This window comes from Ochotona princeps, chromosome 9 (genome assembly GCF_030435755.1).
Source record: "Ochotona princeps isolate mOchPri1 chromosome 9, mOchPri1.hap1, whole genome shotgun sequence".
Taxonomy (NCBI): Eukaryota; Metazoa; Chordata; class Mammalia; order Lagomorpha; family Ochotonidae; genus Ochotona; species Ochotona princeps.
In genome coordinates, this window is record NC_080840.1 from 59896254 (window position 1) to 59923998 (window position 27745).

The window sequence follows — 27745 nt, forward strand, 5'->3', positions numbered from 1 at the left end:
GGTACAAGCAGGATTTAAATGTGCCTCTCAATCTTTAAGACCTGTTTTACCGTGATGCTTACTGGCACTTCCTAATACCATCCCCTGCACATCTTAGGTAAGACATTTGAATAAATATTTTATAAGTGGTGGTGTTGTGGAGTATTGGATGTAGTCAGTGCTTGGGATACTTCCACCCCATGTCAGAGTGCCAATTTGACTCCTGATTACTGTATTTCTGATCCAGCTTTGCTCTACTGCACCTGGGAAGGCAGCAGGTGAGGGTTCAAGCACCTGTGCTCCTACCATCTACCTTAGAGATCTGGATAGAGTTTTGGGCTCTTGACTTTGGCCTAGCTTAGCCCTGTCTCTTGCAAAGCATTTAGGAATTGAATCAGCACTTGGATGATCTCTCACATGTTCTTTCTCCTCTTTCTGTCTCTCTACCTTTCAAATAGATAAAGATAGATGATAGGTAGACCTTTAATTATAAGTAAAAAAGCAGCCTTTCTAATGGACCTCTCACCAAGGCTCTCCATCCCTCTGCAGAAGGGAAGAGGAAGCATAACAAGTACCCGGTGCAGACCCCAGTACCAACTTCATGAATGTGGTGCCGGAGATGGCAAAAGATCACCACGGGTTGGAACCAGGTGCAGATGGTAGTTCTGTTGTTGGTTATTGCACTGCTCTGCTCTCTCTGCCACTCTATGGAAGGAGAAACAAGTCCCACAGAAAAAATGCTCCCTCAGAAGTTAGCCACACTAAAAGCACTCTAAAATGAGGTAAGTGAGAATCTTCTCAATAAACACAAGCTGGATACATAGAAACATAAGTGGAAAAAAGAAACGGATGTATTCATTTACCCTGGTTTTTTGAGGAGCCACCAGCACTCTTACAACACATAATGGAAAGAAATCATCTTCACCAACCTAGTCCGAAGGGTACATCCACAGTCAAAGGCATTGGCTCGCTAGGCTTCTGCACAAGGAGTGTGACTGTGCTGTGTAGGGGCGTGTAATACAGCCCACTGCTTGCTGAATTCTTTTTTTAGTGGTGTGCTCATCATGTGATTATAAAATAAGCTGAAAGTATGTCATCATAAAAATTAAAAGAAAAATGAAGAAAGAAGGAACCAGGAGCTTGGGAGGAAGGGAGAGAGAAAAACGTACAAAGTATCATGCTCATAAAATTGTGTATATGAAATACATGAAGTTTATATAAATAAATAAAACAAAAGCAAAAAAAGAAATAAAAGCATTATCCTGGTGATTGACACGGTTGGATAAATCTGCTCAGAGAGCAACATTCCCACAAACATTTTCAAATCTTGAATCATGTATGTAGATTAGGTTTCTTCTACAAGCAGCATTGGAAGGAACTGAACCAGAGGGGTCTACCAACCTGCCCAAGGGCATTTCCTGGAGGAGAGAAGCCATCCAGACTTGGATAATTTTGACCCTAGCTTATAAACTTTTTTGAATTAATAAATAGAAGAGCTGAGGAGAACATGGCTTTGCATGCAGACAGCCTAGTTAAATTTTCAGCTCAATAGTTCACACAAAAAATGCTATTAGAAGCTGTTCCAGAATTGTAACAGTAACAGAAGTTAAACAAAATGAAATTTACTGTTATAACAGGCCTGATATTGCATGGCTTTTTAGTTACATCAAATTAAAACATTTAGGAAACCCTATGAAAAGAATGCAAACTCTTCAACTCTGACTAGTGTGTACAAAAAAATTTCAGTAAAAAAAAAGAAATTCTAAATGGCCATTATACTGTCAGGGTATTGTTGGCAGATATTTTTAAACCCAAACTCTAGAACTAAATACTTGAGCTACCTAAGCAAAATGCCCAGGAGCAATTGGTCTGGGCCTGGACCACCGCTCTGGTTTTTCCACTGGCACACACCATCCGCAGAGAAATTGTCAGCACAGTTGAAGGCATTTACAGGAAAGCCAAGATTGGGAGTGAAGGGAAATGAAATGGAGGAAATGAAACAGCTGTATTATTCAAATGTGCTACAGACAAATCTTCAGCCGTGGAAAAATGCACTCTGTATTCCAGGTAAAGGTATGAGGTTAACTGCTTCCAGGTGTTCTCCAGGATAACTGATTTATTCAGCAAACATTAAGTACCTACTATGGGGAGAACAATATCAAAAACTAATGGCAAGAACAGCCTTCATTTATTTCTGGAGTTCTTCCCCATTCCAACCCATTAAGTTTTATTTTCATACATGTGCAAAATCAGCATTTTCTCCAATATAATTGGTTTAAAAGGGGGAGGTTAATATGCAAACTTTGTTTCTACTCGCCTATTAACTGAAGAAATGGTGTCCTTCTATCTCTCCCATAACTTGAAATAAATCTGTTCCGGCATTGTTTGTGAAAAATTCCACATGTCTAAAGCTCACTGATTTCACTGCTTTCTACCAAGAATTCCTCTCACTTTACCTAGAGACTTGTGAGGAAAGCACAACCCAAAACTATGAGAAATTTTCATTTCAACACATTGTTTCCTGAAGTAGAAAAATCCTACCATCTGGAAAAAATGAAACCATAGAAAATGGTATTATTCTTTATCCCTAGTTCTTTGTGTTTATAGGAAATTAAAAGATACAACTGGAATAGAAAAAAATAAATTTCAAGAAATTAAAGATATTTTGCTGTGATGACTTCCTTATTGTTTAATCATGTGGATACCAAAAGAAAATTCTCCTAGTAGGAAGATTTTGGGGCTCAGTGTGGTAGCTTAGTGGCTAAAGTCCTCGCCTTACGCCGGCCAGGATCCCAACTGGGTGCCGGTTCCTGTCTCAGTGGTCCTGCTTCTCATCCAGCTCCCTGCCTGTGGCCTGAGAAAGCAGTTCAGGATGGCCTAAAGTCTTGGGACCCTGCATCCGTGTGGGAGACCCGGAACAAGCTTCTGGCTCCTGGTTTTGGATCGACACAGCTGCAGCCCTTGTGGTCATTTGGGGAGTGAATCATGGGACAGAAGATCCTCCTCTGTGTCTCTCCTTCTCTCTGTATGTCTGACTTTCTAGTAAAATAAATAAATAAATCTTTGGAAAAAAAGAAGTAGGATTTTTTCCCCTCAAAATTTGGTTTTGTTTCAAGTGTGTTGGAAATTAAACATACTGTAGAAAAGTTTACACTTATAGTATGTGCATATTCGTACTGGTCCTTCAATTTCATATTTTTAAATTAACTATCTAAAAGTAGGTTAATAGAGATCAATATTCAAATATGCTCAAAATTAGTGTCCTGTCTTTTTATTTAGTCTCTAAGTAATTGGGCTTTCTTCCTATGACTTTATACACGTGTTTGGCTGTGGGGTGAGAGTGCAGAAAACCTGAAGTGTAACTTAAGCCTTACTCTGATCTGACTAAAACAATCCGGGAAGGAATTCTCTCTGCTGAACAAAGTTGGTCCGTCTGTGAATCAGTAGTAATGTACAGGAAGGAGTGTGAACTCTGACGGCTTTTGGAGGGGTGCCAAGCAAGAACCTAAGGCACAATCTGTCTCCTTATCTCCTTGACCTTGTTTATCATGAATTTTGTTATGTAAAAAACACAGGATAAAGAAAGGTGATATTCTTCTCTCTTTTTCTTTTTCCTCACTTCTCTTTCTTGTCTTTTGTAATACCAAAAATACAAATGGATAAATGGAATTTTTTCTTTTCTGGCATATCTGTAAGACCTCCATGAACTTAGCCCAACTATCATATACAAAAGATAAATCTTCTCTGGTGTACGTGTTTAGCACAGTGGTTAAGACACAGCTTGTGAGCTTGTGAGATCCACAGCCGTGTCGGAGTGCCTGGGTTCAAAGCTCTGTTCCTGATTCCAGCTTCTGCTAGTGAGCACCTTGGGCAATGTCAGAGGATGGCGCAAGTATTTGGTCATGCTCACCCATGTAGGAGATCCTGATTGAATTTCTGGTTCCTGGTTTCGACTTGGTTGTTTGGAGTATCTGGGAAGTAAACCAACAAATGGGAGATTCTCTCTCTCTCAACCTTTCAAAAAAGCAATTTTTGTTAAATGATTCTTCTCTATTCTGTAGGACAGCTAAGAGCTGTATCAGTCCATATTCATTGTGGATATGGTAAATTAAGCAGGAAAATAAGAAGCTGCGAAGTCTTTACCCTGGGCTATATTTTTGTTGAAGAATTCTATTTTGCATATCAAAAGCTAAATATAAGTTTTTCCTTCTCTAGTAAACACTGAAATTTCTTTTCCGAGTCACCTCTGCCAAGCAGATGTGCTGTGTTTCTGGCTTGCTGTGCTGGAGATTACCCAGAAGGAAAAGGACAAAATCAAGTTAAGCTTTTCCAAAATATTATTGAATACAGTTAGACGCCTGGGGATGTAGCACCTTCTATTAGCATAAGAGAATATGTATGTGATAACTTCATAGTACTTGAACCTTCATGCGACATTTCTAATGAGACATAATTATTTTTCTGTTTTTACTTTTTCCTTCAATCCATTATTCTTTCCTTTGGCAGGGTAATGTCATCATGTTCAGCAATATTTTCCAGAGGTTTATTGATGCTACTTTGGAAATACCAATTTATGTTTAGTACTTAGCATCAAGTAATTACTTTAAATTTGTATATTCCATTCCTCATTTTTGCATTCTATTTTATGTGTGCAAACTGGAAATTAAGGAGGCTGATGCTAGGATGATTTTTTTTTTTTTGCTAGGATGATTTTTTTACAGAAACAAATTCGCTTTGTCTTGTCCAATCAAATTTTCTTAGGATAGTATCAAAACACTCAATTCTCAAAGCCAATTTCAGCTGTTCTGTGTTTTCATTACTTCTGTTACCAAACCTTTGGCTCTTGAAGATACTTCAACAACTCATGCCAGTATTTTTTTTCTCCTAAAACACATTGTTCTTTGAAAGCAGTCTATTCTCTCCTCTCCATCAATCCGAAATCAAATCTCAACCTAAATCAGCATCATTATAAAATAGGGCTTACCAAAGGTCAAGCATCCCCTTTGGCTCACCTGTGCATTTTATATCACATATAATAACAAATAAGATACAGTATTACTTTGAAACAGGCATTGAGTTTGACACTTGGAATACATTACTATACTAAATCCTTGTAATTCTAAGAGGTAACCATGACAATTTTTTCAGAACATATAGATTGGAAAACTGAGGCACAATGAGTTAAAGTGATCTCATTTTATTGGATGTTATAACCAGAACGTGTCTTAAGTTTTAGGAAAAGTGGAATTGCAAATGTAGACTTCCCTGGGAAGACTATCTGCATCTTTACATCCTCAGGTTTGTAAAGTTTCCTGTATTCTAAACAAACAAACAAACAAACAGATGTTAGAAACGATCATAAAGACTATTAAACACCTTGTTAGTGGTCTACAACTGTGCTTGGATTCTTTACAGGTGAATTTTAAAAAATGTATTCTTTGAGGGATACGAAGACATACAGAGGGAAAAAGGGAGTGGATGCTTCAATTTACTGGCTCACTCAACACAACCTCACAATGGGGCTGAGAACAGAAAACTCTGCCTAGGTCTCCCATGTGGATGGCAGGTACCTCAGTGCTAAGCAGTGAACCCAGGCACTCTAATGTGGAGTGACGCTGGCACCTTAACCATTAGTCTAAATGTACACATGACACCACTCCTCTAGCAACCCAAGGAATGTTGTTCGGACATGGCAGGTCATTTGTCTTACTACCGCTATACTAAAGGTGTAGTGAGAAAGCTAAATAAACCAACCTGAAATAAATGAAATCACAGTCCATTCATTCATTGGCCCAACTTACCTGTAATAATGAATAGAATCTATAATAGCATTTACCACAATGCACTCATTATGTAATAATTAGAATATTTTTAGTCAACAAATCATAACAATACTGAAATCCAAGATCATTCTCTATTTAAATTTAAATGTTCTATAATTCAAGTAGAATACATCAGATAATTGATATGCATTTGTCTTGAATTATGAAGTACATTAAATCTCTGCTGAGGTATTATTTGAGTTACTTCTTATAACAATTATCTCACCTTATATCAATATGTCAGCAAATGTAATTTAAGCATTTGAAATCTGTAGCGCTCTGATTATACTGTACACCCATACATACACAAACACATATGAAATATTTAAATCATTTTAAAAGACATATTTCGTAAAGTTTTATCTAGAATTGGCTATTTATATGAATATAAAAATATGAACTCCAAAACCGCAGTTTCATAAAGACCACTAATTCTTTTCAAGTTGTTTGGTGGTTCATACATATTCAATCCTGGCAATCTCTGTTGATCTGATTTTCTTCAATACAGTAGATGAGAATAATTCTCATTTATTTTAGAAATGTTTGGACCTGATGGTTTGGTCAAGAATATGTGGAAATGCGAAATGGCTCATTTAAAACAACTGAGGCCCAGGTGTGACATCTTTAGAGGACAAGATTACAGTCCAGAGACAGCAACGAGAATGGTGCATGTTTGCAATTCTCCATGATATTACAAGCTTGTCATGAAAATAAATTGCTTGTACTCCTCTGCCATTTTCCATTCCTATCTCATCATGATAATAAGGCATAAGGTTTTTAACATTCAATATATTCTGGAATGCAATTTCATAAAAAGATGTGTAAGGTACTAAAACATTTGCTACCTATGTTTACTTGTAGATTCCACTTATATTCATTTTCCTGTAGGGCCTAGCTGTGCTGTCTAGTAATAAATGAAACCTAAACTATGAATCTGAAATATGGTGGTTCAATGGAAATAAGAGAGTAACCCCTCCAAATCTCACTTTTGTCTTGAGATGTAATAAAAAAATCTTCTAAATGTAGGCAGGTCCAAAAGTTTATTTTGTAACTACAGAAACTTCTTGAGGTAGGATGGAAAGAGGCAATATGTTGTACTAATGTAGGCAGAAGTGTAGCTAGCAAGGAGGAGCTGCCTTTTGGGACCCACATCAGCCACAAATAATCAATATGACTTCCGTCTGTGTCTCCATAAAAATCTCCAGCTAATTATAACGTCACTATAAAAAAAAACTTACCATAAGTAACACTCCTGGTCCCTCAGGCAGCTGACCTTGTAAGACTTCCAAAATTAAAAAAAAGAAGGGGGGGTGGGTGGGTGGTTGGAGGGAGGTGAGTGATTCTGAAACCTTCCCCAAACTCCAACCTCTATAAATATTCAATTAAACCCCTCTCAAGACCACTCTTTATGCCTCTGTATTATACAAACTTGGTTGAGTGCTGTTCATTCCTCAATATGTTTACATACTCTCTCTCTCTTTTTTTGCTTTTGCTTCACATGCAAATTAAACGTAATTGTCTTCTAACCTTTAACCAACATCCCATAGTTGAATTCCTTCCTATATCTGAGACAAGCACGTGGACCCAGCCATCCTATGACAACGTAGTATACGTTCAAAGGAATATGAATGCTTTGCTTGGTATTTACTGACACTTTTTAGTGGTACCATGCCTTAAATTCAATGGGTATTAGAACAATATTCTAATATGTATTTTTTTCAGTCAAGCTGTCTCCCAAGAGTGCTGAAATTACTTCCCAGTTAAGAGATTCTTCAATGCAGTTTTGTAAAAAAATAATGCCTTTACAATATTACATCATCGTATTTAGGGACACAATGTTCTCTTAGGTTGTCAATGTTACTCTAAAGTATGATGGGCTGGTAAGCTATCATGCCTGGTATGATGCAAACTATCATTCCTGGTAGCAGACAGAAAGTTCTCATTGGCTATGGAAATCTACTGTAAGTATTACACCTTTCATGATTCTGGGATGTTCTTTTTTTCTTATGTAATTAATAAATATTTGTATTTGAAAACTGAAAATAATTTTGAAAGCTATAATTACATTTGAAAAATATTATTACAAAACAAAAGAAAACCAAAAAGAGAGAGAACATGACCAGACTAGTGCATCTTAGCATACCTCAATAAAGAATAATAGAGTCACTGTTGTTACACAGTAGGTTAAGTTGTTGCTTATGAAGCTGATAGGCTTCAGTAGTGGCTACCCTTGCTTCCAAACCACTTGTTTGAAAATGTGCCTGAAAAGAGAGTGGATGTAGGATACCAGGATGAAGTTCCTGACTCCTGTCTTCTGCCTATCCCAGCCCTGGCTCTTCTGAGCATTCGAGGAGTAAATCAGCAAATGGAACTTTTTAAAAAAAATTTTCTCTCTCTGTCACTTTGCCTTTTGATTAGTTAATTAATTAATTAATAATTTCAAAAACTAGAGCGACATGGTGTTCAAAAATTTAAAAAAAACTATTATTAAGGACAGAAAGATGAATCTACATTACAATATAATATATGATTAAATGCTCTGGGACCAGAGAAATATGTAAAAAAGATGAGTAAAATTTCAGGAAAATTGTATATATGCATCTTAAAAGCTCCTTAGAATCATAGGGCTAAATAAATGTCAAGATAAAATAATTCTAGAAGGTTCAAATAAGAATAAAGTACTCTGCATTTTCTTTGTTATAAAATTTCCCGGAATGTACTCACACTGTTAATTCCGTTCTGTGGTATCATTAGCTTCATGAAAACAGAAACTTTCTATACAGCTTGACCACATCTTCGGCCTCTGCTACTGTGTTCAGCTCATGGCAAGCACTTAAAAAACATTTGCTAAATGAGTGAATACTTATCTTTAGGTACAGTAAGGAAAACTTAGTGGGAATTACAGGAAAAATGAATAAATAAAATTAAGCCAATATTATGATAATCAGAGAACAAAATAAAATAGTATATAAACAATATTAAAACATAAATATACCACAATATTAAAAGTAGAAATCTTAGTGTGTCCTTTGAGATTCTTATTAGAGCCTTAGTGCTTTTCCACTCATAACTTATTACAAAAAGTATTCCAGGGCCCGGCTCAGTGGCCTAGCAGCTAAAGTCCTTGCCTTGAACGCGCCAGGATCCTACATGGACACTGGTTCTAATCCCGGCAGCCCTGCTTCCCATCCAGTCGAGGACGGCCCAAAGTCTTGGGACCCTGCACCTATGTGGGAGACCTGGAGGAAGTTCCTGGCTCCTGGCTTCAGATCGGTGCAGCACCTGTCACTTGGGGAGTGAATCATCTCACAGAAGATCTTCCTCTCTGTCTCTCCTCCTCTCCGTATGACTGACTTTCCAATGAAAATAAATAAAATCTTTTTTTTAAAAAGTGTTCCAATTGATTTTCTTATTCCAAATTTCCTTTCTCACTAATAGATCATTGCCTAATGTATTAAAAACACTTTCATTCTTACATAGTCAACTCTCACTTAACAAAACTACTTTGGGTCATCAAAATGTGCAGATATTTCCTCATTCGCCAAGAACTTCTCTAGTGGACAGCAGCTAGATGCCCAATAGGTCAATTTTAGCACCATTTATCTAGGTTAGGACAAATCCCACAAGTTAAGGGCTTTGTACCTCCAAACTGTCATCTGTTTAGATGCCAATTGCAGCAGTCAGTTGTCACCTATAATTCTGACCAAAGCTGTGAATCAGTGCTTTCAAATACCCCTTTTGGGTTTTATTAATTTCCTAGGTCAGCTCACAGAATCAAGGGAAACACCGCCACTTACAGGCCATGCATTTTCACATTAGAGGAAGAGATGCATGGAACGACGTGTGCAAGTCCAGAACCAGAGTCTCTGCTCGTGGAGTTGGGGTAGCCAGCTTGTTGGCACCTAGATATGTTAATAAACACGGATGTTCTCCAGTCCAATGATTTATTATTTTTTTCTGAAGGCTTCACATAGGCATTATGTTAGCCAAACAGCTAGTCTCCAACTCCATTTCCATCCCTTTAGAGGATGGGTGCTTGGTCTGAATGTTGTAAATTTCTTTCTAATCATGACTTCTCCTTCCAGGTGGCTAGTCCACATTCTGAAACTAGCCAGGAAGCCACCAAGAGTCACTTCGGCGGAATAAAAGGTGCTCCTGGGGGCCAGCGCCGTAGCCTAGCGGCTAAAGTCCTCGCCTTGAAAGCCCCGGGATCCCATATGGGCGCCGGTTCTAATCCCGGCAGCTCCACTTCCCATCCAGCTCCCTGCTTGTGGCCTGGGAAAGCAGTTGAGGATGGCCCAAGGATTTGGGACACTGCACCTGCGTGGGAGACCCAGAAGAGGTTCCTGGTTCCCGGCTTCAGATCGGCGCGCACCGGCCCGTTGTGGCTCACTTGGGGAGTGAATCATCGGACGGAAGATCTTCCTCTCTGTCTCTCCTCCTCTATGTATATCTGGCTGTAATAAAGTGAATAAATCTAAAAAAAAAAAAAAAAAGGTGCTCCTGTCACCAGGAAATCCCAAGTTTCTCCATATCATAAACCAGACCGTAGTTAAACAGATATTTCTTATTATATTGCTGTTTCACATCTAAGTGGTTCCAACAACATCAAATTGGCTCCACCTACTATACCAAATATTACTGATTGAGATGAGTTTTACTGAGGAAGGATTACAAATGCCCACCCGGGGCACTGTTGTCAATGTCTGTAATAAGCAAATACATTACTTGGGAGAGTAGTGGCATAGTGTAATTGCTAATGTCCAATTTTCTTGTATGCAAAGTTTTGTCTTTCTTCAGGAACAAAGGGCACCAAATCTTCAAAGTCTAGAATACTTGCTCTGTCTTTGGTAACAGTTATGGAATAATAAATACTAAATGATTGACGTCTTCTGTAATATCCAATGGCATATGTTTGCCTTATTTCTTCTTGTTGTTGTCTTTATGTAAAATGTAAAAATCCGAAAAATTGTGTGTCTTTCAGGAACAGAAAATCATTTTTTTCTGTTTTCCTCATTTGGAATATCATACATATAAAATCTCAGCATATTGCATTTGAAGGATAGATATTTTATGTGTAGAATTATTCAAGTTATGTTTCATATCAGTTCACTGGTTCATTCTCTTCTGTAGTTATTCATCACTAGTGAATTTTTCCTGTGTGCATAAAATTTTATATATTGCTATTACATGCAGCCATAAATAAACTTTCTTTCATTAAACTACTTCTACTTTAAAATTTCTCATAGTTTTTAAAGTCTGTTGTGAAATCTCAGCTGTAACTTATTTATTTGCTGTCATCATGGTGAAGAATTTTTCTTAATCTATTTTTTAGATATAACATATTTGAATAAATTAGATAATAATCTCTAAATTCTGATGTGTTTTCAATCAATCTTGTGAAAATTTTCTGTATTGATAGAATGGATCATTTTTATATTCAATAATTCCTAGTGGATACTGTGCTACCATGAATATACTATATGAAAAACTAATGTTTAAATAATATAAAGTAAAAATATATGTGACTGGAATGTTTTGATTATTAATTCTTTTTAAAATTAATACAATGTTAAGGTTTAGGATTAAAATATCCTTCCATATTTGACTGACCATCTCAACCTTATCCCTAAACTTTATGTCTTCTGGGGTCTCCTACAATCTCCTAATTCCTTAACACCCGACGAATGTCAAAGCCATCCCTCTCCAAATATCCACAGCAACTTAGAGTCCTTGTGGTTTCTTGCATTGTGGTTTTCTCACCCACATGGTACTCAGCTGTGTTATATGTGTGTCCCTATCATGGGCTGCAGGGCTTTTGAAAAGCCATGCCTGGCACTGAATAAATGATAGGTAGAATAAATGCCGGGAAAATGATTCATTTAATCATAGAAGAATTTGAAATGCATGATAAAAGAGAATCTTAAGGTTAGCAAACTCAGCTTCAAGACTCTTCGGCACATTGGAGAACTTTAACATTTTACTACTCAATGCCTGTAAACCTTAGGTAGTACTTTTACAGTTGGAGCTACAATGTCTCAGAGCATTGTGAAAATTAAATTAGCAAACGCGAAAATCTAAATGGGGAATGAGAAGCAGATATTTGGAGCGTCAGTTAAGACAAGACTTGCAGCCAGAGTTTCATATCAGAGCACCTATGTCTGACCTCTAATATCACTTCTGATATAGCTCATGCTCACCATACAAAGCAACATATAGTAACTAGTATTGGGTTCATGCCACTCATATGGGGATCTGGCCTGACTCCCTGGTTCTTGGTGTCAGCCTGGTTTAGTCCTAGTTGTTAGAGGCTCTGGGGCAGTTAACCAGTGGGTGGAAGGTTTCTGTCTTCCCATATATCTCTTTATTTTTGCCCTTTAAATAAAAGAAAAAAAATCAAATCACAACGAGTTTATACTAGGCACATAGGATTTGTTTTTGTGGGCTCGGCATAATGGGTCAGTGGCTAAATCCTTACTTTACATGTGCCAAGATCCCATACGGGCAGTGGTTTTTAATCCTGGCTGCTCCACTTCCCATTCAGCTCCCTACTTGTGGCCTGGGAAAGCAGCTGAGGATGGTCCAGGTCTTTGGACCTTGCACCCATGTGGGAGACCAGGAAGCTCTGGGTTCCTGGCTTCGAATCAGCTCAGCTTAGGCCATTGTGGCCACTTGGGGATTGAACCAGCCAATGGAAGATCTTTCTCTCTGTTGCTTCTTTTTTCTGTATTTCTGCCTTTCCAATAAAAAAAAAAATAAAAATCTTAAAAATGTATTTGTTTTTGTATATTTTTACTGTTTGTATTGTTGTTTAATATAGAAATCTTGCTATGCAGTGACTACCATCGAAGGCTTTGTAAAGCGTTCCTAAGAGCGACACAGATTCATAAGCGATGATGAAAGCTGGCACATCACAGTTTCTCTTCTTCATCACATAGAAACTGAGAAGACGAGAAAGATAGTAGTAGGTAGCAGAGGGTATCAGGTATCAGAGTAAGTCACCTAAGTTTTAGGAATATGTTATTTCAATAAAAGGTTTTTTCATTAGATTTTTAGGGGGGTGGGGAAGGAGAGAGAAAGCAAGAGAGAGAGAGAAAGATCGTCCATCTGCTGATTCACTCCCCAAATGGCTCTAAAGGCCAGACTGAGGTGATCCAAATCCGTGTAGGGGCCCAATTTCCCAGGCCATTAACAGGGAGTTGGTTCAGCATTGGAACAGCTGAGACTTGAACCAGCACCATGTGGGATGGTGCTGGTACAGAATTAGCTTACTAAGCCACCATGCAAGCGGTGAGATATCTTTCTAAAGTTTGTTGCACCCAGCCATAGGTAAATGCCTAGGTTGCCTCGTATGTAAGAAAGTGTTACACTTCGGGGAGAAGGGCAGCCAATAGATACTGGGAATTCTGGCCCTGATTAATGTCAAATTTGTGTTAAACATACCAGTATACCAGCATAGTGCTTCTTTTTCTTTCTTTCTTTCTTTCTTTCTTTCTTTCTTTCTTTCTTTCTTTCTTTCTTTCTTTCTTTCTTTCTTTCTTTCTTTCTTTCTTTCGGAAAGTGGGGAACACTGGGCTGGGACACACCACCCTGGCCCCCAGGCCTGGGGGGAATGGAGATGGTAAAGATTGTGCAGAAAATGGGTCTGGGGACACATTGGATTGGGAATGGCTAGGAACATGTTTAATAGGAAGGGAATGACTTGTGCGGCCCCACACTAACAGGTAGCAGAGGAAGTGATTTGGGGCATGAGGCCCCACACTAACAGGTAGGATAGGAAGTGATTTGGGGCGTGAGAACTAGAGAGCGTGTCTAGGTCAAACCAAGGCTAAATGTGGGAGACCTGGACTGGGCTAAATAACATCACTTGCCACCCACTGGAGCTCATAAAAGCTGGGGCTGGGAGTTACATGCCTAGCAGGGCTAGGCTGCAGTACCTGCCCACGAGTGCTAAGTGTTGGAGCAGACATGGGCCACATCAGGCTGGGCCACAAAACCCACCAGAACCGGATCTAGTAGGAGAACTTGAAAAATTCCACTGCTAGTCCATAACTGCCTCTGGGGGTGGGCCAGGACAGGCAAGTCTACAGCACTTGCACTTGTCAGCATTTGTGTGTGCCAGACCTTACCACCTTACATTCCCTTCCAACTCCTCTTTTCAAGCTGATTCAAATACAGTGCAATAGACTAATACATGGGTTTATTAAATCTCTACCTAAATTAACTTTGTATATTTTCTGTTAAGTAAAGCTCTAGGTTATCAATATTATTTTGACTTTTAGAATGTCTCCTTCCCTTGTTTTGTCATTTGGCTTCCAAGCAGTTGAGGCTGTAAGACACATTTCTTGTCTAAGAGTGACATATATACCATTAAAATGTATGTCTAAGTGGGACATTGTTGCAAACTTTACAGCTCACTAAATTTCAAAAGGACGGAGGTCTATGAAGCCTGCATAGTGAGGGAAACTGTGGGCACAGTGATTATGGCTGTATTACGTTCCCTTTATCTTTCCTAGGAACCCAAGAGAACTTGAATTCAACCATAATCAGAAGAAGCCTATGCAACACAATCCAGGCAGACAGAACTGCACATACAAAAACACATGGTGAAGTCAAAGTATGGTAGGGAGAGGACTCGTCCTGGCACCATAAGTTAAACTGCCTCTTTGGATGCCAACATGCCATACCAGGAGTCCTGGAATCAAGCCCCACCTCCACATCTGATCCTGCATCTTGTTAAAGTGTCTAGGAGACCCAGATGGCATTTCTGATTCCTGGAATCAGCCAGCGCAGACCCAGCTGTTGTAATCATTTGAGAAGTGAACCAATGGATGGAGATCCATCTTTCCTACTCTCCCTCTCTGTTGACTTTTCCTCTCTCTATCTCTGCCTTTCAAGTTAATAAATTAAATTTTGCAACACAAATAATACATGGTAAGGAGTCTGGTTTAATTGGGATAGAGTTTCTGTGAATGGATGCAGAAGATAGGACAGATGTAAGATAATTGATAATGGGATTTTAATTACTGTTATTATATGACCTTTACTTCTAAAGTGCAAAGCTTCATATAAACTTTACAATTTTAATTTACTGATAATCTGAGGTTATCAGTAGCTATAAAAATGAAAAACTATAAAAATGAAATACTAAATATTCTTAGAGTATTTCAAACTAATTCATTCAATTCTTAAATTTCTGAAATATTAAGGTCTAAATAGAGAGTTTAAAAAACGGTTTGCAGTTCTGTTGAGGGAATGGAGTAACATCATTTCCACCCACCCACAATTCACTGCTACAATGCAGGGCAGATTCTCAGAGCAAAAAAGGACTACATGCCTGTCCATGTGAAGAAATAGCCTATCCTTCATTGATTTAGTTGAAATGTATTGAGTAGATACCACATGTAAGACATGTTTCTAAGTGCACAGGTATAATATGAGTAAAACTAAATGCAGTCTCCATCCTCCACAATTTGCTTTCTTCTGTGGCTACAGATACCATTGATGGAAACCAACTGTGACTAAGGTATAGGAAGATGGGTTTAGAAACAGGTAGCCTAATGAAACTGATGTGATATCTTGGTACTGCAAAGATCCAGTAAGAAGAAAGAAAATATATTTATGAATAAGTAGATTGTTTATATCCTATCACAAGTGGAAAATTAAGCACTTGGAAGATTTTTAGAAGCAATCCTTTATTTGGGTGTATTCTGGTTCTTTCAATATTTGGCTATATAATCTTCCTAACATACTCAATCGCATAATAAAAATTTAAAAAGGACCTTTATCCTATAACAGGTAAAAATATCAAATCTATGGCAGCATTTTATAAGTGATAAAAGACTACTGAGATATTTGTTACTATGCCTTCAGTATATTTGCATGATATATAAACAAAAAATCATATGGAAATCTGCTTAAACTTTGACCTTAATTTGTGCATATTCATTAGTCTCATGCTGTTTGAAAAATTCATTACAAGAAAATACATCCATAGATTGTCTAATTTTTTGTCACTTATCAACATCAAATGTCAGTTATTGGAAGATTAAAGTCTGCAACAGTTCTGCCTTTTGAGAACTGATTTTTTTGGTTGGTTGTTGAACTTCCTTCTATTTTCCACTCGTCACTGGAGGATTTTGAAGAACTATGTAATTAGAAATTCCTACCAAATAAACCTGCCTTTAATATAACCACAGTTCCATGCATTAAGTTACACAGATAAATATGGGTTTTAAAAACTGTTCCTTAACTAAAACACAAATATTCAGGCTTTTCAACTTTCATAAAATGGGTCAAAATCAAAATTCAAGAGTGAGATGTTTCCTTAATGTTTCCTTAAATGAGCTGTTGACAAGTCCTTGGAACATGGCAGTATTAAATTTGGCTTCACCCACAATAAGGCTTCTTCTGTACAGATTGTTAAAATCTAGGCACCACAAAATCATAGATTCAAAATTTTCCTTTTTTTGTTCCAAAATGTCACTGGAAGGGATTTTGTCCTTACAAACTGCATAGAATTTACAATATAATATTTGTAAAAGCAAAATGCTGAAAAAGATCTCCTTTGATTCCTCGGTAAAGAGAGAAGAAGGGTAAGAAGCCTCAGCTTATATTTATCCTGGCATTAGCTCAAGATAAGCCTTAAAATTACTTCTTGGTGCACAAACAGTGTGCTTTCCCCATCAAAAGGTTATTTGCTATAAAAGGGCTTTATTCTGTAAGACATTGGGTACATTCAATTTTTAATTAGAGATGCCAAACTCTGGGTTAGTGTGAGGTTAAAATCATGTCTTTTATGCTGTTCTCTTTCCTGATTATGAACGTAATGAGTGCAAGAGAATCAGTTTCTTTCCCATGGGATTCTCTCAAGTTAACTGCACTGTGAAAAAATTAGCCATTAATGAATGCCTTGATTTAGTCCTTTCAATGTCTTGAAAACTTCTTCAAACACCACAATGTGCTTCAGAGACTTTCTAGGGTAAGCTTGGTCATGTGTTGTTATTGTTGCTCTAATTTGTTTCCATAGTCATGTCACTGCGTAAATGAGTGAATAAATGATATGGTTGACGAACAAGTGAACTTTGCCACGAGACAAACTGCTTCATTTTATCCTGTCATGCCAAAGAGATAAGCAGCAGAACACAGGGACAGCCATACCGCTTGGCCCCTTAAGGTCCATTAAGCAATGGAACACTGACAGTTTATTTGCAATCTAAACTCGGTGAGTCTTTCCTTCCTTATGAGAAATACAGGTTTTCTATGTCTCCCTACCTGTTTAACTCTTAAGTTTCCTATCTCACACATGAAAGGTGAATAGATCCTAAAACAAAACTCAACCTTGAGTCTTGAAAGTGGTGTGTGTGTGTTTGTGTGGTATGTGCTTCTACAGAGAAATGAAAGGTTTAAACATTAGCCAATGTTGAAAAAGACACTGAATTTTCAGTTCACAAGCATAATTCAAAGCAAAAACTTCTGCCTGCTGAGCCAGCACGTCAGGGGGCTTGTTGCAGTGCCAGGCGTTCCAGTTCCAGTCCATCTTCCTGTTACTCTATTTCCTGTTACTCTATATCTAGATGCCTCCCAGCAAACCCAAGAATGCAGCAGAAAATGGTCCAGTAATTGGATCCCTGCCATCCACTTTGCTACCCCTGGCTTTGGTCTAGTCCAGACCTGGTTATTGTGCCCTTCTGAGGAGTGAATCAGCATTTGGAAGATCTCTCTCTCTCTCTCTCTCTCTCTCTCTCTCTCTCTCTCTCATTTTCAAACAAACAAGTAAACATTGGAAGCAACAACAGCAATTTAAGTAGTTGGAATGAGGTTACCAAGATTTGGAGAAGACACCCAGATGCAAAAATAACCAACACTCATGTCAACTCTGATGGGAGAGAAAAAACGTTATGATGAAAGTTGATCAGACAAGGGGAGGTGATGGAAAACCTGAATGCCAGGGTTCTTTCATGCCTTGCTTCCTCTTTGGAAAATGAAGAGAAGACTCCTGTTGAAGAATGTACAGTCGTCGGAAACATCTTCCTGGAGACAGTATGAACTGAAAAAACAATCTCCAAGCAGGAAATGTTTCCTTACCACCAGTAAGGGTAGATATTCCATGTGTCATAGCAGCTTAAGGAAGAAAACAAAAAGAGCAGATTCCTCCAGATGAGAACTGTGAAATGACTCCCTAAAAGACACTAACAAGGACAGGTGTTTAGCATAGTGTTTAAGATAATTCTTGGGCAATCACATTGAGTCTTGTAATGCCTGGATGCAAATCCTGCTTCTCTCCACTCTACCTTCTGGCTGTTGCACACCCTCAGAGACAGGTTGTGATTCTGGTATGTGTCTGTCACCCATATTCCATTTCTCATGGAGGAAAAAGATGACTAACCTTCATAGAATTACACTCCTGTAGAAAGGAGAATAAAAGCCAGTTATACTATTTTCAGTATAATTCACTACAATATAAAATTAATTTTAAGAAAACGCAAATATATACTCAAAGCCATATATCAACAAAAAATGTATTGAAAATATTTAAGAAAAAAAAATATCAAAACGAATGTCATTTTTTGGAAATCATGTATGCATACACATGTCATGGCACTAATATCCACAATCTAATCATGCCTCAAGTTATTTTAGATCTTCGTACAAATATTTAGGAAATTGCTTAAATCTGTAGCTCTGTACAGGAGAAAATTGAATTGATTTCAGCAGCAAGTCAGGGCCCATGAGGCCATCTGGTGGCGACTGAAGGAAATACATCTGAATCTTTCCAGAAATGATTGAAAATGGCCTGTTTCTTTTTTAAATTCTTATGCTAGCTTAATATTATCATCAATCTAAAGATTGCACAAAATAATCTAATTCCCTAAATATATGTATTTGTTTATATATTTTTCCTTAAAGCAAAAGTGCTTTCTTCTCTATTGTGTGCTAATTTCAGGCAACTATATGTTATTATCCTTGCTATTCAGTGCAAATACAGAATCATCACATTTTCTTTTCTTTTCTTGCTTTCTGGTGTTGGGCTAAGTCAAGTCCAGGGTTCAATGCGCCCATGAAGGAGACCAGAACGACACTCCTGGCTCTTGGCTTTGTCCTTACCCATAACTGTTGCAGCCATTTTGAAAGAAAAATAGCAGATCGAAGATGTCTTTGTCTTTCCCTATTTCTCTGCAACTCTGTCTTTCAGATAAGCCTTAAAAACTATGTGAGAATATCTTAACATTGATAAACCTAAATAAAAATAAAAAATGATAATATGCTTAAAGAACCATGACTGCACAAAAATCTTCATATGTATTTCTTTCAGATGCCATAGATCATTACAAAATTTTACAAATATTCTGAAAATGTAATTTAGAAAAGTATTTTCTTTTCAATGTAGTAAACATTGAAATAAAAGCATGTTATAATTAAATATGACCATGATGAAATGAAAATATTATTACCAATATTCTTAGGTTTTGTAGTCAATGCAAAATAAATGTGAATATTTACTAGAAGGATATTGTATTATATGTTTATATAAAAAAAAAAAAAAACTATGAGAAACAATCCACGTAGGATGTACTTCCCCAAAAAGCAATGATATTCTCAAACTATTGAAATGTAAAGAGTTCCAACAAGCAGGTTTATGGGATTAACTTCGCATTTCCATAGCACAGTAATTTTGCTGCTGGTGGAGTGTTTAGTAGGTATTTGTGACATCACTGTATATAAAATTTAATGGAAGGTTTATTTTAACATAGAAGCTTGTCCACATATAATGCCCAGATAAAACTATTACTCAGAAATGATTTTCAAATGTGCAATATTTTTCTTCCATGCAATTTCATTGCTAACCTTTTAAATAGTGATTTTTTTCAAGGAAGTATACAAGAAGCAATGCACAAAGTTGTAAGAAGGTGATCAAGTATGTTTAAGTATGATAAAGGCAGGCAATTTGAGAACTGAGGAAACCATTAAAATACTCAGCAACACCAATTTGTCAACTCCAAACTTTCATAGTAAAAATGATATGTGAATGCTAAGTTTTTTTTTTTTAGACTAGTGAATTTTGGAATAATTCTCAAATAATGTTTTGTGTGTGGGGGGGTGTGAATTTTCATAAACGCATGATGGGTGCATTTTAGAGCGAGACATTTCTGGCCCAAGTTTTGTAAATATCTGTGCTGTATGGTTTTGTAAATATACATGCTTGAAAGCAATTAAATATTAGTTATTTTAAATTGTGAAACTAAAAAATTATATTCACGACATTGAAATGACTAATTATGAAGTGAATAATCAAGTAGCTACCACACAGACCAAGAAATCTCTCTCATATCACTTTCTTATTTTTCTTGATAGTTTTTATCATCTCAGCATTAACACTTTGCAATACCTTTTAGGTTTCCATGGGTTTAATTTTCATATAAATGGAATAATGACATATGCACTCATTGGTGTCTTGAGTCTTCTTTCATGATTTTTTGTTGTGCGGAACTGTAATAGGCTTTTTCTCATGGTTATTTAGAGTTTGAATGCATGAATATATGTATAAGAAAAGTGTATTTGTCCATTCTAACCATGAAATTTGGATTATTTCTAGTTAAGAGTTACAAAAACAAAATCAACATAAAGATTGCTGTACATGCTGCTTGAAGAATATATGGAAAACTGTATCTAAGGCATGGATCTCACTGTAACTGCTGGGTTTGTCATACGTGTACCTTCATCACTCAGGTTTGTCACACGTGTACCTTCATCACTCAGGTTTGTCACACGTGTACCTTCATCACTCAGGTTTGTCACACGTGTACCTTCATCACTCAGGTTTGTCACACGTGTACCTTCATCACTCAGGTTTGTCACACGTGTACCTTCATCACTCAGGTTTGTCACACGTGTACCTTCATCACTCAGGTTTGTCACACGTGTACCTTCATCACTCAGGTTTGTCACACGTGTACCTTCATCACTCAGGTTTGTCACACGTGTACCTTCATCACTCAGGTTTGTCACACGTGTATCTTCATCACTCAGGTTTGTCACACGTGTACCTTCATCACTCAGGTTTGTCACACGTGTATCTTCATCACTCAGGTTTGTCACACGTGTACCTTCATCACTCAGGTTTGTCACACGTGTATCTTCATCACTCAGGTTTGTCACACGTGTACCTTCATCACTCAGGTTTGTCACACGTGTACCTTCATCACTCAGGTTTGTCACACGTGTACCTTCATCACTCAGGTTTGTCACACGTGTATCTTCATCACTCAGGTTTGTCACACGTGTACCTTCATCACTCAGGTTTGTCACACGTGTACCTTCATCACTCAGGTTTGTCACACGTGTACCTTCATCACTCAGGTTTGTCACACGTGTACCTTCATCACTCAGGTTTGTCACACGTGTACCTTCATCACTCAGGTTTGTCACACGTGTACCTTCATCACTCAGGTTTGTCACACGTGTACCTTCATCACTCAGGTTTGTCACACGTGTACCTTCATCACTCAGGTTTGTCACACGTGTACCTTCATCACTCAGGTTTGTCACACGTGTACCTTCATCACTCAGGTTTGTCACACGTGTATCTTCATCACTCAGGTTTGTCACACGTGTACCTTCATCACTCAGGTTTGTCACACGTGTATCTTCATCACTCAGGTTTGTCACACGTGTACCTTCATCACTCAGGTTTGTCACACGTGTACCTTCATCACTCAGGTTTGTCACACGTGTACCTTCATCACTCAGGTTTGTCACACGTGTATCTTCATCACTCAGGTTTGTCACACGTGTACCTTCATCACTCAGGTTTGTCATACGTGTATCTTCATCACTCAGGTTTGTCACACGTGTACCTTCATCACTCAGGTTAAAGGCTCCTTCCAGAATCTTGCTCCACGATGCAGCTCCAACATTACCAGGAGAAGAGCCTCATTGCGATACAATTATGTCGAAATATGTCAGACTTTTCATGTTCTAATTGCAAATCATCAAAATGGAATGGCATTGTGATTAAATTGCAGATTTTCTCAGCTTCAAGACAAATTAATCACTTTTTGCTGGTTAATCCAATATTTGTATTTTCTCATTTTATAGTGCTTTTTTTTTACAGTTCTTACTGATTCACAGTGATTATTAGTATGATCTAGATACTAGAATTTTTTGAATTGCTTGGATTGCAAACATGACATGCTGTGGCATGGTTTTTATATTTGTCTTTACATTATGTCTTGATAAATAAATGGTGCTTTTTATTGCAGTCTAAAATATATACAATGAAATGCTCGTATTTTCTCTTGTTCTCAAAAAGAGTTAACCGAACATGAATATTACGTATTCTTGACATCCTGGTCTGTGTCATGTGTACAGGCGTGGGAATATAAATTACAATCGTGGGAAGAATCTTAGTAATCAATTTAATTCATTAGTAGATCTAAATCCAAATTCTGTTTCTTTTTTCTTATCAATTTTGCTGTTATTTCTTCCAAATATTGTCTGTTTTATTAAGTTGTGTTTGCTGCACAAATACCTTCATAATGCTCTCTTAATATATAAAAACTAAATATGTTATTTCGTTTTTTCCCATTTTATTTATTTATTTATTTTGTATTTTTTATTATATTTTTGACAATCTTTACATAGTTAATTAGGGTAAAAAGGTTCAAGGGCTATAGGAAAGTGGATAAAACTATTATTTCCATATTGTTTCCTTCCTTCTGAGGTAAAGGGGGATATTGACGGAGAAGCCCCACCCAGTCTCCCACCCAACCCAAGTCCCGGATGTGGGGCATGCTCTGAGATCCTTGCTCAAGTGGTTGTGATAGTTCACCAGTTGCGAATCGCTGCCAATCTTGCCACTCCAAGCACGGTGAGGTCATTGAAGAATCCACTGATTCACATAGTCCATCATAGAGTCTCCATTTGCCCAGTATTTCACTGTAAATATGCTATTTCTTACACTCCTCAAAATTAGTCATTTTCAGCTTCTTTCTCATTTTTCTGGAAAGGATCAATGTTCCTAAGAATTTTTTTTTTCAAAGAATCAATTGTTCACCTTGATATCGTCATTACTTTTTTTTTCTGTTTTCCATTGCATTGATTTATGTTCTATTTATTCTTTTGTGTATAGTTTATTTTATAATCCTCAATATAAATATATGTTAAGCTTTAACATTATCTATACATACGCACACACGCATATATACATATACTTAGAGACAGAGGGAGAGAGCACGCCCATTCACTTCACTCGTTCACACCCCAGTGCCTTCCCTACCTAACTGCCAACAGTCGGGGGCTCATCCTGACCACAGCCAGACCCTGAGCACTCATTTCAGGTGTCCCACATGGATGAGACGAGCCTGGCTATTTGAGCTGATTCCAACTGCATTTCCTGGCAGTTGGGATCAGAGGTCAGAAACACAGGTTGAACTCACACACTGTGATGTGAGACATGGGTTGTTCTATCTAGGTCTCCTTCAGGCCTAAGCAGGGACCTGAGTCCTTGTGCCATCTTCCACTGCCTTTCCAGGCACAGCAGTGGGGAGCTGAATGGGAAGCTGAGTAACCAAGACTCAAACAGCGCTAGAATAGGGGATGCCAGCATCAAAATCCCAAATTGCAGTGTCACGATGCCAGCTCTACACCATCCTTGTTTTTATTGCTATTGTTTTTGTTGATGATGTTGGTTTAGTGGGTGCTCTGAAAATTAAAAATTTCATCCCTAAATATCAGTATCAACATAGCATTATTGTTTCGTGAGTTAACTTAAAATCATGAAATCTTGAAACATAACTGTTTCAAAATCCTTTCCTTCAGCTGCCTTCATGGCCGTATGTATTATTTCCAAATATCTGACAGAAGTTACACAGCCCAATTATGTTGCTGTACTTTTGTTTTAATAAACAATGATCTTATAAAGAATGTTAAAATAGAAAACAGCTGTTTATATATATATATATATATTTTTTTTTTTTACTGCTTGCACTCTTCATTCACTTGTGTGCTTTTTTTTTTTTTAGTTCTCTGTCTTACTTTCATGAACTTGCATGCAAGTAGACTGCTGCTATTGGCTAGCATTTACTTTTAAATTCGCTTATTTCAACTTCATTTTTGTATATTTCCTGAATATTACGTTCTACATAGTGTTTTTTTTCTTTCAAATGTTAAAGATGCCATGCCATTGTCTTCTAGCTTGCATTGTCCTTAAGGAGAAAAGGATGCTTAGTGCTTTATTTGCAATATATTTTTTCCTTTTCTTTGAGTATTATTGATACTTTTCTAAAACTATTTTAATTGTTTTATTTTAAGCTTTGAAATATATTTATTTTCAGTCTTCTGTAATTTGACTCTGACATGACGAGGTATAATTATCTTTGCATTCATCCTGTTTAAGATGCACTGGAATTGTTGAATCTGGATATCGATACTTTCCATAGTGATTGTAAAATATACAACGATTATTTTTTCTATCTGATTTTCTATCAGAGACTCAGTTACGTATGATCTGTAATTGGCCCAATGGTCTGTTTCTTCCATTAATACTTCTTCAGATCGTTCTCATGCTTGCACTGTAGATCCATGACTTGCACACTTTCTGCCCTTGTCAAATTACCTATCTTTCTTTCTGTGTGAGTAATGACCTAAGAACTGCATCAATAGATTTCTGTCTACCATTTTGGTGAGAGGGACAATGACACCTCCAGATGTCCAGTAACTCCTCTAAAGACAACTATCTTGGTCAGGACCGCCAAGCCTAGGCTGTCACTTACTCTTAGGGTAAGACAGGTAAATGAGAAGTTACAGATCTACTGAGAAAATTTCTCTGGTCACTGATGTTCTGATGAATGTTTCAATCTGTTTGCTTTCTCTGTTTCAATTGGGATGCTTCTTATTGTTCTATTTGGATTCCATTTGTTATTTCATGGTGTTCTAACTGTTTTTAAACCAAATGTATATTTATTTAGCTTCAGTATATATACATACTTCCATTTCTATCCACAGGCAATTGGTTCCAGGATCACACATCCATGTGATCATCTCCTCATTTAAAATGGCATAGAATTTGCATTTATCCTCCCTGTGTCCTCTCATGTGCTTTAAACCATCTCTAGACTATGATGTAAATGCTATGGAAACATTTTCTCTATGTAATCATTTAATTAATGATGACAAGGAAAACAGTCCATATGCTCAGCACAGATGCAAACACTTCCAACTCATGACTGATTGAATCAGAAATATGGCTGTCCAGTCTCAGAAAGCCAGCTGAGTGTGCAGAACCATGTCCCATCAAGTTTCCATGTGATATTCTCATGAGTTCCCATATTGCTCTTGGAATGCCTTATTCTTTCACACACATTGTATATATACATATATTCTTTTCTCTAGATTCCCTAACACATTTACAATAGTTCTTTTAAAGATGTTAGCTTTTTTTTCTTTCTTATTTATCTGTCATTTGGCCCTGATTTCTTTGGTGTTTTGTTACCTTTATTTGTGTGCTGTCCATTGTGAAGAACACTGGAGATTTTTTTTTTTTTTGCTGTAAAGTCAGATATACAAAGAGGAGGAGAGACAGAAAGGAAGATCTTTGTCTGCTGAGTCACTCCCCAAGTGGCTGCAATGGTTGGAATGAGCCAATCTGAAGCCAGGAGCCAGGAGCCTATTCTGGGTCTCCCACATGGGTTCAGGGTCCCAAGGCTTTGGGCTGTCTTTGACTGCTTTCCCAGGCCACAAGCAGGGAGCTGGATGGGAAGCTGGGCTGATGGGATTAGAGCGTGCAGCCATATGGGATTCTGGTATGTCCAAAGCCAGCACGTTAGCCACTAGGCTACCGCAGAAGCCTTTCCTCAACTTGGATGTTAGATTGAAGGACTTATTATTTAGATTATTCCTGAATATGGTTTAGACTAGGAATGGCACTTTAAGTTCGATAAAATTTGACTATGCGGCAGACTGGACCAGTCTGCTGCACATACTGGCAAACACAGGAATCAGGGCTGGGGACAGGCCTGGTGGAGGTGATTGGGAGTCCAATTAGGCTACAGTTCTCACTGGTGTATATGAGGGCCAAGTGTGTGGTGGGTAGGGTTGATCTTGGCTACAGGATCTATTGGTTTGTGTAAGAATTGGAGCTAGAGACAGAACCGACTCCGCATTTGCAACTACTAGTGTGTACATTGGCTGATGTGGGCAATGGACCGAGCCAGACCCTGTAGCAAGAGACAAGTTTGGGATCACTAGATGAAGTTTCTTTGGGGTCGCCCCAACTGAATCAGAGGACTCAGAATTCCAACCATGGGGAGAATTGTAGGATCTGTGGTTTGACCATGGGGTGCATATATTGTAATTGGGCCTCCTCAGTGGCTAAGACAGAGCAGTGGACAGTATACCCAGATGCATACGGAGGATATGGCAGTCCACTGGGGCCTACCGAGGACATCTGGTACCATAGCAAAAGAAGGAGAGCAGAACAAATTGGACAAATACCCCAGTCCAGTGTTGACAGCAAATATCTGGGTGAATGGAGACTTTAAGGTGGACTATGTCAGCCAATGGAATCTGGAAGGATTTTCTCATCCTTGGATCAGTGAAATCAACAACACTTTAGAACTATTGAAACCACATAAGCAGATGCCTCAGAGAATGCTCCATATTATAGACCCTGTGATGATATTGGGTGGCAATTTGCCAACCCCGGATACTGAGGTGGTTGGGAAGCTGGATGTGGCTTCTCCTCATATCTTCCCCCTTGAACAAGATACAGGAGGAAAGAAAAGAAAATTTGGAAACAATGGTGTCAACCACTTTCCCCTAATCCTCTACTCTACCCTCTTCATCCTGAACACCTACATCATCAAAAAATAAAAATAAGTAAGTAAAAGAATTTGACCACGCTTAAAATTCCTAATCTCTCATGTTGCTCCCATTTAGCTCATCAGCATCTGGATTCCACTGCAATTTCTGATTTTTGAAGCCCATGGGAAACCATGATAAATGTGGTCCTTTATGAATTTTCTCTTCTTTTCTTGAAGCCACAGTCCTTGCTAGTTGCACAGAAAGTAATTATTCTTGTCTTGCCTGTGTTTTCCTTGTTTTTTATTCTTTTTTTAAAAATTTATTTATTAATCACATTGTATTATGTGACACAGTTTTATAGGTACTGGGATCCCCCACCCCTCCCCTAACCCTCCCATGGAAGCAAGAATTCCTCATATATTTCTGGATCCTTAGAGTATGGTCAAGTAACACACAATGCAATGTTGATCCACAAGAGTGAGGCACAATAAAAATTTAGAGAATTTTGCTTATCAAAATTTAAATGGACTCAATATGCCTAATGTAATAGTTAACTCCAAGTGTATGTGTCTATTTTTCTGTCACTGCAAAAATGATTTCACTACTTCAATTAGTACAGCCTCGGGATAAGGGCTGATGGTGGTTTGGCATTGTAGCAAGCGAAGATACACTGTAGTATGCATCTCTACTCCCAAAGAAAAGCAGGACTCCCAATGAAACTTTCAAGTATATGCTAACAATATGATGCTGGACTTTCTGCCATTGTCTGTATCTATAATGTCAGGGTACACTCAAATGGCAGAATGATGGACTGTAACTGTTGTTGAATTACTATACTATTGTAATAATATACAGAAAAGCTCTTGGGGAGAGATAAAGGGTTGGAAAGGGGATCCCGGTATGTATGAAATCATATCCTGAAAAAACAAAAAGAAAAGAAATATTTGTAAGTAAATATTTTTTAAAGGATTGATAATCATTAAGAAAACTACCATTTGTTTTCAAAAATTTAATTATTTTCTTGGGTTTTGGAGTTTTTGTCAAAACACTTATTTTCTCAACTTGATTGATATATTTGTCTCCTAGCAGAAGGTAAAATTATTATGTTATTTTATGCCACCATGTAAATGACTAATATCTCT